The sequence below is a fragment of the Trachypithecus francoisi genome, unplaced genomic scaffold (genome assembly GCF_009764315.1).
Source record: "Trachypithecus francoisi isolate TF-2019V2 unplaced genomic scaffold, Tfra_2.0 Lachesis_group4, whole genome shotgun sequence".
Classification (NCBI taxonomy): Eukaryota; Metazoa; Chordata; class Mammalia; order Primates; family Cercopithecidae; genus Trachypithecus; species Trachypithecus francoisi.
The window spans coordinates 10,399,665-10,410,985 of record NW_022681469.1 but is presented as its reverse complement, the minus strand read 5'-3'; the positions used below and the strand labels follow the sequence as shown (position 1 = coordinate 10,410,985).

At 43.6% G+C, this 11,321-nt stretch overlaps 1 pseudogene; it reads left to right on the top strand.

Moving 5' to 3' along the window:
* The first annotated feature begins 7,500 nt into the window (after window positions 1-7,500).
* On the top strand, window positions 7,501-8,006 carry LOC117073049 (annotated as a pseudogene).
* The last annotated feature ends 3,315 nt before the right edge of the window (window positions 8,007-11,321 follow it).

Below are 11,321 nucleotides of genomic sequence, written 5' to 3'. Positions count from 1 at the left end.
AGAAAAATAATCACTAATACGATTTATTACAGCTTGAATTGAAAGCCTAACTCTGTTCCTTCTGAACTATAATTAATTTGGGTTTGTTGTTAAATATGAGTATATTTTGAGTATATCAAAATACATTAGAGGCCAGGCGCGGTGGCTCACGCCTGTAATTCCAGCACTTTGGGAGGCTAAGGCAGGTGGATCACCTGAGGTCAGGAGTTTGAGGCCAGCCTGGCCAATATGGCAAATCCCCATCTCTACTAAAAATACCAAAATTAGCCAGGCATGGTGGCACATGCCTGTAATCCTAGCTACTTAGGAGGCTGAGGCAGGAGAATTGCTTGAACCCAGGAGGTAGAGGTTGCAGTGAGACAAGATCATGCCATTGCACTCCAGCCTGGGCAACAGAGCCAGACTCCATCTCAAAAGCAAAAACAAACAAAAAGAAAACAAAATACACTAGAGATCTGAAGACAACGAGGTTGCAATTAGGTATGCCGGGGGCGCTATGTCTCAAAGTTTACGTTTTACTCTTACTACTTCTGGCTTGAGACAAAATTTTGAATGAATTTTTTTTAGCATAAAATCATGTCTTTTAAGGGTTTTACATTTTCGTTGCACTCTTCCCATTTTTTTCTTCATCTTCTGTTCATCATTGGCCCATCTTTTCCCACTCCTTTTCACTCTATACTACTTCTCTCTTTTTTTAATGTTTCTCTTCCTCTTTCTTTAGTCGTTTCTCTCCTCATTTAACCTTTCCTTAAATCCAGGATGAAACTTTTCCTTTTTGAAATGCCGTATATGCTAATTACTGTAAGGTAGGATATACCCAAGGTATCAAGAGAGCACATGTGCTGAAATGATATCCATCAACATGCACAGAGACCACATTGTCTGAGCCAAAATTGGCATATGTGTTCCAATAAGTATGAGGCTGTTTTGGGGAGCAGCAGAATAAAATTTTTAAATTGAGACTTAATACAATAAAATTTAGTTCTCATAGTCTCGGTACCTGTATCATATGAAGAAGATCTCCAATGCAGCAGCTCGTGCACTTAAGAGACTCCTCATATAGCCCTCCATGATGTTTCTTCACTTCTTGTACTTAAACCTCCTGACATGAGTGTCCTTCCTCTAGGTTATACAATGAAAATGAGTGCATTATATCTACAAAGCCCTTAGTAAATTGAATATATTTACCTTGGCAAGAAGGGACCTCTCTTGGTTTCCTTATTGGTTCATTGGCATAAATTGCTTTACAGTGCTCTCTCTGGAGGCTCAATGAGCATATCCAGAACATGAAACTGATATATATTAACTGGTGGAACAGAGAAGATAGGGGGTACACAGCAGCAGAGGACAAAGCAAGGCCAGTTGGGGTGCCTAGCCATGAAGCCAGGAGGAAAGAAAGATGACCTTGGGAGAGGACTGACCTGGCCCCAGAGACCATGTCACTGTTTGGCCAAGTTGCCGCAAGAAAGTTATTTGTTTTTCTTTTTTGCCCTCTCCATCTCTACCTTCATCTTTCTGTCCTCCTATCTCGTCTCTCTGTGCCAGATTTGTGTCTTAGAAAAAGAGGTCATAGATTTACAGAGTGATGGAGCTAGAAAGGGAACTCCAGAGTTATCTCCCCCAACCTCTTGAATGAACAAACAATTAAGGAATCTGGAGCTCAGAGAAGTAACATAATTCACCCTGCTACAAAGCGGCAGAGGCTTATCTTGAAAGTAGCCCAACAGGCAAGGCGTTTTCATCAACACCGTGCTGCCTCTTTCTGGAAGAATTTTGAGGACAGTGAGAAAATAGTAACAAAACATTATACCCTGGCAGGAGAGACAAAAGGGAAGAAAATGAGTGGCTTATAGAAAAAAGAAGAGGGGGCCAGGTGTGGTGGCTCACGCCTGTAATCCCATCACTTTGGGAGGTTGAGGCAGGTGGATCATGAGGTCAGAAGTTCAAGACTAGCCTGGCCAACATGGTGAAACCCAGTATCTACTAAAAATACAAAAAAAATTAGCCAGGCATGGTAGCAGGAGCCTATAATCCCAGCTACTTGGGAGGCTGAAGCAGAGAATTGCTTGAACCCGGGAGGCGGAGGTTGCAGTGAGCTGAGATTGGGCCACTGCACTCCAGCCTGGGTGACAGAGCAAGACTCTGTCTAAAAAAAACAAAAGGGTAATAGGAAGAAGAAAATAGAAAAGGAGAAAAACAAGGTGGATGGAGAGGTAGAGGCATGATGCCACCTTCTAATAAGCCTCTGCTAAACTATTTAAAATAATGCTGTGGATTCCACTCCTTAGGTATTTACCCCAGAGAAATGAAAATCTTCCACCAAAATATTTGTATAGTTAGGTCCACAGGAACTTCATATATAATATTTAAAAACTGTAAACTGACCAAATGTCTATTAAAAGGAAAATGAACAAATTAGAATACATCCATACCATGGAATGCTGGCCAGAAATACTACTGATATAACCATGAACATGGATGAATCTCACAGACATCATGCTGAGCAAAGAAAACAGACCCCAAAGAGTTCATACTCTCTGGTTCTGATTAGGCAAAGTTCTAGAACAGATGAAAGTAATTTGTAGTGGAAAACAATCAGAGAACAGTAATTGTCTGGAGTAGGTGGAGGATGGTGATCCTGATAGGGATTAACTTGGAAGAGGCACGAGGAGAACTTTCTGGTGTGATGATAGTGTCCTATATCTTGATATGGGTTTGGGTTATACACATGAATACATTTGTCAAAACTCATGGAAAAATACACTTAAGATCTGTGTATTTCATTGTGTGTAAATTTTATCTCAAGAGAAAAAAAAACCCACCAAAAAACCTAAACTCTAGTTAATGGTATACGTGTCTAAGTGTTTAGAGCTGAAGCTACTTGCCTTGAAATGCATCTAAAAAATAAGATGGATTGATGGATGGAGAGACAGAAGATATGGGATAAATTAGGTATGTATATTAAAATGTTAGTTTTATAGTCTAAGTGATGGGTATATGGGCATTCATTATAAAATTCTGTCCACTTTTCTGTACATTTGAAATATTTTATTTTAAAATGTTAAGAAAAAACTTAATAGGACATAGTACATGATATGGTTTGGATCTGGGTCCCCAACCAAATCTCATGTCGAATTATAATCCCCAATGTTGAAGGTGGGGCCTGGTGGGAGGTGATTGAGTCATGGGGGCAGTTTCTTATGAATGGCTTAGCACCATTCCCCTAGTGCTGTTCTTGTGATAAAGTTCTCACGAGATCTGGTTGTTTAAAAGTATGTAGCACCTCCCCCTTTTCTCTCTCTCCCTTTCTTTTTTTTTTTTTCTCGAGACAGAGTCTCACTCTGTTGCCCAGGCTAGAGTGCAGTGGCGCAATCTTGGCTCACTGCAGCCTCTGCCTCCTGGGTTCAAGCAATTCTTGTGCCTCAGCCTCCCAAGTAGCTGGGATTACAGGCATGCACCACCACGCCTGGCTGATTAATTTTTGTATTTTTAGGAGAGATGGGGTTTCACCATGTTGGCCAGGCTGGTCTCGAACTCCTGACTTCAAGTGATCTGCCTGCCTCGGCCTCCCAAAGTGCTGGGATTACAGGCATGAGCCACCATGCCTAGCCCTCCTTTTCTGTCTTGCTCCTGCATCTGCCATGTAAGATGTGCCTGCTTCCCCGTCACCCTCTGCCATGATTGTAAGTTTCTTGGGGCCTCCCCAGAAGCCACTATGCTTCCTGTACAGTCTGCAGAACCATGAGCCAATGAAACCTCTTTTCTTTATAAATTACCCAGTCTCAGGTATTTCTTTATAGCAATGTAATAACTGACTAATACAGTATATAAGAAGGAAAAAAGGTTAAAACGTCATGCATGAGGATTTTTAACTGGAATCACCCCTTACCATAGGTGTGGAGAGAGATAATGAGGATAAGGAAGGGTGGGATATCAGAAGATCAGACGCTTCCATCTCACCATTTCATTTCAGGCTGCTCTGTCTGTCTTTTACAAATACACAAACAGATGGTATTTCCAGAGGAAGCTCTAGAACTATTAGAGCCTCCTAAGCTCCTCCTCCAGTCTTTTTTGCATACCTTCCTACCTGCCTTTTCTGCCTTTCTCATATTCTCCGCTGCTCACGGGCAAACTGTGATTGGTACGACCTTAATATTTTATCAATTGTCATGACCATGGATGATTCACTTTCCCAAGTGATCTGTTTGCTTCATTAACTTCTGCTCCAGTCAGACACTGAGTTCTAACAGCTAGTGTAACAAACAGCTCAGCATGTGGATCTGAACCTGAGCTGGTCCTTGCTGAGTTCTGATGGGCAGAATTACCTTGTGGTTTGAGTTCTGGGACGTGGGACTTTCAGTGCGAAAACCAGAATGAGTTAGTCATCCTATCATTGGCAGCTGACAACTCACATTCCTAACAGTTCAAGTCTATTTCTAAACTAAGATAGTGAATTAATTCGACGTATTTTACATTTTACTTAGTATTGTATATAATTGTTTTTAATGTGTAAATATCTGATAATGTTTAAATCAAATTCTGTAGATAAAATGCCCTGAAACACAAAGTGTCTTACCAAAAATTGGCTGAAAACCCACATATATTTATGATATAGTTTGTGAGAACTAACAAGTGTAAATAAAGCACAAGAGTGTGGTCTGGCCTCAGGCATGTGGTGTTCATTCGTAGGAGGCCCCAGGCCCCACATGGGATGCCTCAGGCTATGAGCCCAGACTCTACGCTTGGGCTGTTACTGTCCTGCACAGCTCTGCTAAAAAAGAAAATATACCTTTCCTTTGATTGGTATTTTTCTTTTTCGTTATAAATTAAGGCAGCAGTACTGATTTCTAGGAATCAAATGTAAAAAGCATTCTCTTCTCTTGAAAATCAAACTCACATAGCTAGTTATGTGTATTGTAAATATTCAGTAAATAATGACAGGGATGATAAAATTCAATGTAAGTAGATAATAGATCTTTCCATTAAATTCCTCTTTTGCCCAGGCTGGAGTACAGTGGCATGACCTCGGCTCACTGCAACCTCCGTGACCTCCCCCCGCCCCACCACTATTTCCAGTGATTCTCCTGCCTCAGCCTCCTGAGTAGCTGGGATTACAGGCACCCACCACCACACCCAGCACATTTTTGTATTTTTAGACAGTACTGGGTTTTGCCATGTTGGCCAGGATGATCTTAAACTCCTGACCTCAGGTGATAGACCTGCCTCAGCCTCCCAAAATGCTGGGATTACAGGCATGAGCCACAGCACCTGGCTGAAATGCCTAATTGAAACATACTCTACCTTCTAATGAAAAAGAATTACTAACTCCTTGCTAATATTAGACACTTTTTTCTGTGGATTATGGTAGCAAGTAGTACTCATGTAAAAATATCTGGTCTCCTGGCTTTATTTTTAATTTTTTTTTTTAAGACAGGGCCTCACTCTGTCATCCAGGCTAGAATGTAGTGGTGCAATCACGGCTCACTGCAGCCTTGACTTCCTGAGCTCAAGTGATCCTCCCACGTCAGTCTCCCAGGTAGCTGGGACTACAAGCACACATCAGCACACTGTTAATTTTTGTATTTTTTGTAGAGACGAGGTGTCACTGTTTTGCCCAGGCTGGTCTCAAACTTCTGGGCTCAAGCGATCCAACTGCTTTGGCCTCCCAATGTGCTGGAATCACAGGCGTGAGCCACCACACCCGGCCATCTCCTGGCTTTAAATATGTTAAGCGAAATACACACTTTGAAGGAATCTGTAGATGCTCCTGTACTTTCCCATCATGGATGGTTTCTTTCCACTAGAAGACCGATGAAATACTCAGGGGTAAAGGACATAAGGCACCTGAATGCCTGGTGTGCCTAAGACATCCATCTGCCCTGACTCGTTTCACATGGAACAGCAGGACCAGAATGTAAATGAGAATCACATAGTGCCTGGCTTGTAGCTCTCCTGAGGAATTCCCACATTTGGTTTCTCATCCATTACACCCTGAATGTGTGATATTCCTTTATGCCTCTGAGTTTGTAGGTGCTGCACCTTCTTCCTAGAAACCCTGGCCACCCTTCATCTGCTATGCAAATCCCTAGTCATCCTAAAGACTTATCTTAAACAACACCTCCTCCGTGAAGCCTCCCTAAAGTGTTCAGCTCGTGCAAGCAGAATGAGGTGCTTTCTCTTCTGCTCCTCCAAGTTTCTTGATCATTCTATTATAGCACATGAATAACACCAAAAGTATCTGTATACATGTCTTTCTCTGCACAAAACTGTGACTTCGTGAATGTGCACATGGTAGACATCATGGTCAGGAAGCTGCAGGAATGAATGATTATATCTATTTATGTTGGTCCTTTTTCTCCAGTTCCTAATTATTTGCCTCAAGAATGTGGGTGCAGGTTGTTCTTACTCGTTTCCTACACCTTGCTAGTTATAACACATTGTCTTGTACATAGGCAAAAATAAAGACTTGAATGAGTGAGATGTCATAGCAATAACCATATCTGCAAAACTGACAAAACCTTATTTCGACTTCTCCTGTGCTATTTTAATCCAGAATCCATAGTATTTTTCACTCAAAAAGGAAAGTACCAAAGTTCTCAAAATAGAAGGAAAGAATAAAGAAAATAGTAACACAAAAGAAATAAAACAAAAAGGAATAAATAACAATCATGAAAGAATTTTCCAGATTTATGTAAGATAAGAGGAGACTAAGATCCAGACCACTGATGGCTTTAAAAGTCACACACTCTGTACTGACATACTAGAGGTGTCCAGATTTTCAGGTCCTCAGGAACAATTTCGACACCCAGGCCTCTGGCCAGATTGAACGTAGGTGGAGCCTCTTTACGTTATCTCTTCTCTACATCCTGGCCTTTTTTTTTTTTTCCGCCCCCATTCCTCAGATATAGTGCTGAGGGTATAAACTGGCAGCCCAACCCACAAACCTGTTTACTCACACAGTGGTTTTATGTTTTTAAATTAGCTGCCAATATGGAAAGAAGGGGGAAGTTCGCATAAACATCCCCAACTTCAGATTCCCAACTTCCCTTAGAAAATCACATCTGGACAATCCTAGGCCCTGTTTCCCATGTGGCCGTGATCAGCTGAGCTGAGAAACAGTGGTCTCCATGCAATGAGGATGGCCTCTCCAGGGCCATGGCTGCCTGCTTCATCAATTCCCTTCACCGTCCTCACCACTTAGGCAGCCGAGTAGGCGCCTCCGGTGCACTGGAAACCTCAGGCAGAGGCCCAGCGTGCAGGGCTAGGGTTGCATACTGACGCAGACTGCAGGCTGCTGTTGACCATCCTAGTCTTCCACCAGGCCCCATGGAAAACTTGTCTAAGTCATTGCCCCTCTCCGGGCCTCAGTTTCCTCATAAGCCAACTACAGATACAGGAAAGAGTTCACAATCATTTATTTATTAAAGTACCAATAAATTCAAACATTCTGAGTCTGCATCCAAATGTCTCACCTTGCCCATGAACTTTATGGTTGATGATGCCCCTAAAAATGCAGGTTTTTAAAAAATGTAACCCTTTTTTTTTGGTCGCCTTGAGGTGGGGCTTATGCGGCGGCATGGTGAAATAAATGTGGCCACCGAGGGGGATGTGGAGCTGGAGTTAGAGACTGAGACCAGTGGCCCACAGCGGCCTCCCGAGAAGCCATGGAAACATGACTGACAGCGGTGTGGCGGACTTGGAGCAGGTCACCGACTATGCAGAGGAGAAGGAGATCAGAGTTTCAATCTGGAGACGGCCATGTCTGTGATTTGGAGACAGGTCCCGGGAGCAGAAAGCCAAACAGGAGTGGGAGAAAGAACTGGCAATAGTCAGTATCAAGAAGGAAGATCTGGAGCTGATAATGACCGAGATGGAGATACCTCGAGCAGCAGCAGAACGCAGCTTGCGGGAACACATGGGCAACGTGGTAGAGGCGCTTATTGCTCTAATCAACTCATGCGTGCTTTCTCAGATATACCTACTGGATTAATTTATGATTTTTTTTTGTCTTTAATGACACTGATCCTTGCCCTCAAAGCCATAAGGAGGTCACCCAGTGATCTCCTAAGTACCTAATGATCCCCTGTCTTTTCTCAGTTCTCACCTCTGAAAGCTACCAACATTCCATCCTTCTTGAAACCTTCTTCTTCACTGGCTTCCATCAATTTCTATTTTCTGGATGGCCTGCCCCTCTCTGACTACTCCTGTATTTTCTTCCTTTTTTCTTTATCAAATATAGAAATTCCCTAATGTTCAGTCCATCGTCAAACCTCTTTCCCATAGCTATTCTCTTTTCCAGGAAAATGTACTCACTACCATGGCTTTAGTCACACAGCCTCTCTGCGGGGAACTTTGCTCTCTTGAACTCGAAATCCACATTATCAATGAACTCTCACCATTTCTTCCCTGCACCCCATCCTTTACTCGATATTGGCATGTCCAAAAATATTAGGCTGGTGCAAAAGTAATTGCAGTTTTTGCCATTAAAAGTAACTGCCAGGAGAATCACTTGAACCCAGGAAGTGGAGGTTGCAGTAAGCCGAGACTGGGCCATTGCACTCCAGCCTGGGCAACAGGGCGAGACTCTGTCTCAAAAAACAAACAAACAAACAAAACCTTTGCACCAGCCTAATAAAATATCCAAATCCAAACCCAATGGGGTGAATGTCAACTGTTTCTGTCTGCCCTGCATTTCTGTTTTCACTGGAGATCTACCAGACTGTCAAAATTTCCTACCTGGCCTAAATGGAGGGAACACGAACCAAAGCTTCACCGGCAGTGGTACCCCATCTTCCTGTCCGCAGTGATAGGGCCAAGGAATAAGCACCTGCCTTAAGTGGGATTTGGCATCTGGAGACGAGAGGGAGTCATCTTAGATCATGAACTATGAAGATGCTGCAGCTGTCTTCCTGGCCACGTGGAAGCTTCAGAGGGAAGGCACGGCACCCAAAGAGAAGCAAAGCAGAGCCCCTGAGTGCCTAGGACCAGGAGCATCCAAAGCTAGACGCAAGACCCTGGGTCTCACAATTAGAGCAGTAACCAATTCCATTTGTCATAAGCTAGTTTGATTGCATTTTTGTCAGTCATCAAAAGAGCCCTCTTGGCCAGGCATAGTAGTTCACACTGGTAATCCCAGCATTTTGTGAGGCTGAGGCAGGAGGATCACTTGAGCCCAGGAGTTCAAGACCAACCTGAGCAACATAGTGAGACCTTGTCTCTACAAAAACTTAAAAAATTATCCAGGTGTGGTGGTACATATCCGTAGTCCCAGCTGCTCAGCAAGCTGAGGCAGGAGGATTGCTTGAGCCCAGGAGGTCGAAGCTACAGTGAGCTACGATTGTGCCACTGCACTCCAGCCTGGGCAACAGAGCAGGGTTCTGTCTCAAAACTTACAAACAAACAAACAAACAAAAGAGCCTTCTTTTATTACCCCATTCTCCCAGTGTATTCGTCCATTTTCATGCTACTGATAAAGACATACCCAAAACTGGGAAGAAAAAGAGGTTTAATTGGATTTACAGTTCCACATGACTTGGGAGGCCTCAGAATCATGGCAGCAGGCGAAAGGCACTTCTTACAGGGCAGCAGCAAGAGAAAATGAGGAAGAACCAAAAGCAGAAACCCCTGATAAGCCCATCAAATCTCATGAGACTTATTCACTATCACGAGGATAGCATGGGAAATATGACTGGCCCCCATGATTAACTTACCTCCCCCTGGGCCCCTCCCACAACACATGGGAATTCTGGGAGATACAGTTCAAGTTGAGATTTGGGTGGGAACACAGCCAAACCATATCACCTAGTTAGCAGGTCATAAAAATTGAAGACATCTTTAACTCTCTCCTCTCCTTTCCTCCAATATTCAATTTGCAACCAAGTCTTCCAATTCCATTTCTATAATCATTGCCACAATCCTACTCTCTTCTCAACCTTATTGCTACTATCCAAGCTAACAGCCTCATATACCTTTCTAAAGACTTTTGCAGTAGTCTACTAACTGGTCTCCCACCTCCAGACTCTACCCACCCCGAGACCACTGTTAGATCCATTTTCCTAAATCATAAGTCTAGTTACCTAGTCCCCCTTTTAAAAAGTTTCCATGGGTATCCATTGCATCCAAAATAAAAAAAGATGTCTGTCTTCATTTGCTGGGGCCGCCATAACAAAGTACCACAGACTGGGTGACTTAAAAACAACAGAAATGTATTTTCTCACATTTCTGGAGGCTGAGACCAAGGGCTCTGCAGGGTTGGCTTCTTCTGTGGCCTCCATCCTTGGCTTGCAGAGGGCTGTCTTCTCCCTGTGTGTTTTCCTGGCCTTCCCTCTGTATCTGTCTGTGTCCCAATTTCCTCTTCTTAGAAAGATACCAGTCACATGGAATTATAGCCTAACCCCAATGACCTCATTTTCACTTGATTACCTCCTTAAAGACCCCATCTCCCAATGCAGTCTCATTCTGAAGAATTGGGAGCTACAACTTTAGCACATGAATTTGGTGGGGCAATGGTGGAGAGACACAATTCGACCCATAACAATTCCTCATTCAGATTTCTTTCTTTTATTTTTGAGATGAAGTCTCACTCTGTTGTTCAGGCTGGATGGCAGTGGCGTGATCTCGGCTCACTGCAACCTCCACCTGCTGGGTTCAAGTAATTCTCCCACCCCAGCCTCCCGAGTAGCTGGGATTACAGGCACCCGCCATCATGCCTGGATAATTTTTGTATTTTTAATAGAGATGGGGCTTCACCATGTTGGCCAGGCTGGTCTTGAACTCCTGACCTCAAGTGATCTACCCGCCTTGGCCTCCCAAAGTGCTGGGATTACAGGCACGAGCCACCACGCCTAGCCTTCTCAGATTTTTTTCTTTCTTTTTTTTTTTTGGTGAGATGGAGTCTCGTCCTGTCGCCCAGGCTGGAGTGCAATGGCACAATCTCGGCTCACTGCAACCTCCACCTCCCAAGTTCAAATGATTCTTCTGCCTCAGCCTCCCAAGTAGCTGGGATTACAGGCGCCCACCACCATGCCCAGCTAATTTTTGTATTTTTAGTAGAAACGGGGTTTCACCATGTTAGCCAAGCTGGTTTCGAACTCCTGACCTCGTGATCTGCCCACCTTGGCCTCCCAAAGTGTTGGGATTATAGGCGTGAGTCACTGCAGCCAGCCTCAGATTTCTTCGTATGACTCCAAATGAACATTTTCAACCCTACCAAATTTATCTGCTTGGAATATGCATTCCCTTCCTATCTCCATCTCATATCTCTGTTCATCAGAACCCTTCCCATCCTTCCAAGTCCTTCGCAAATGCCCTGTCCTCTAAGC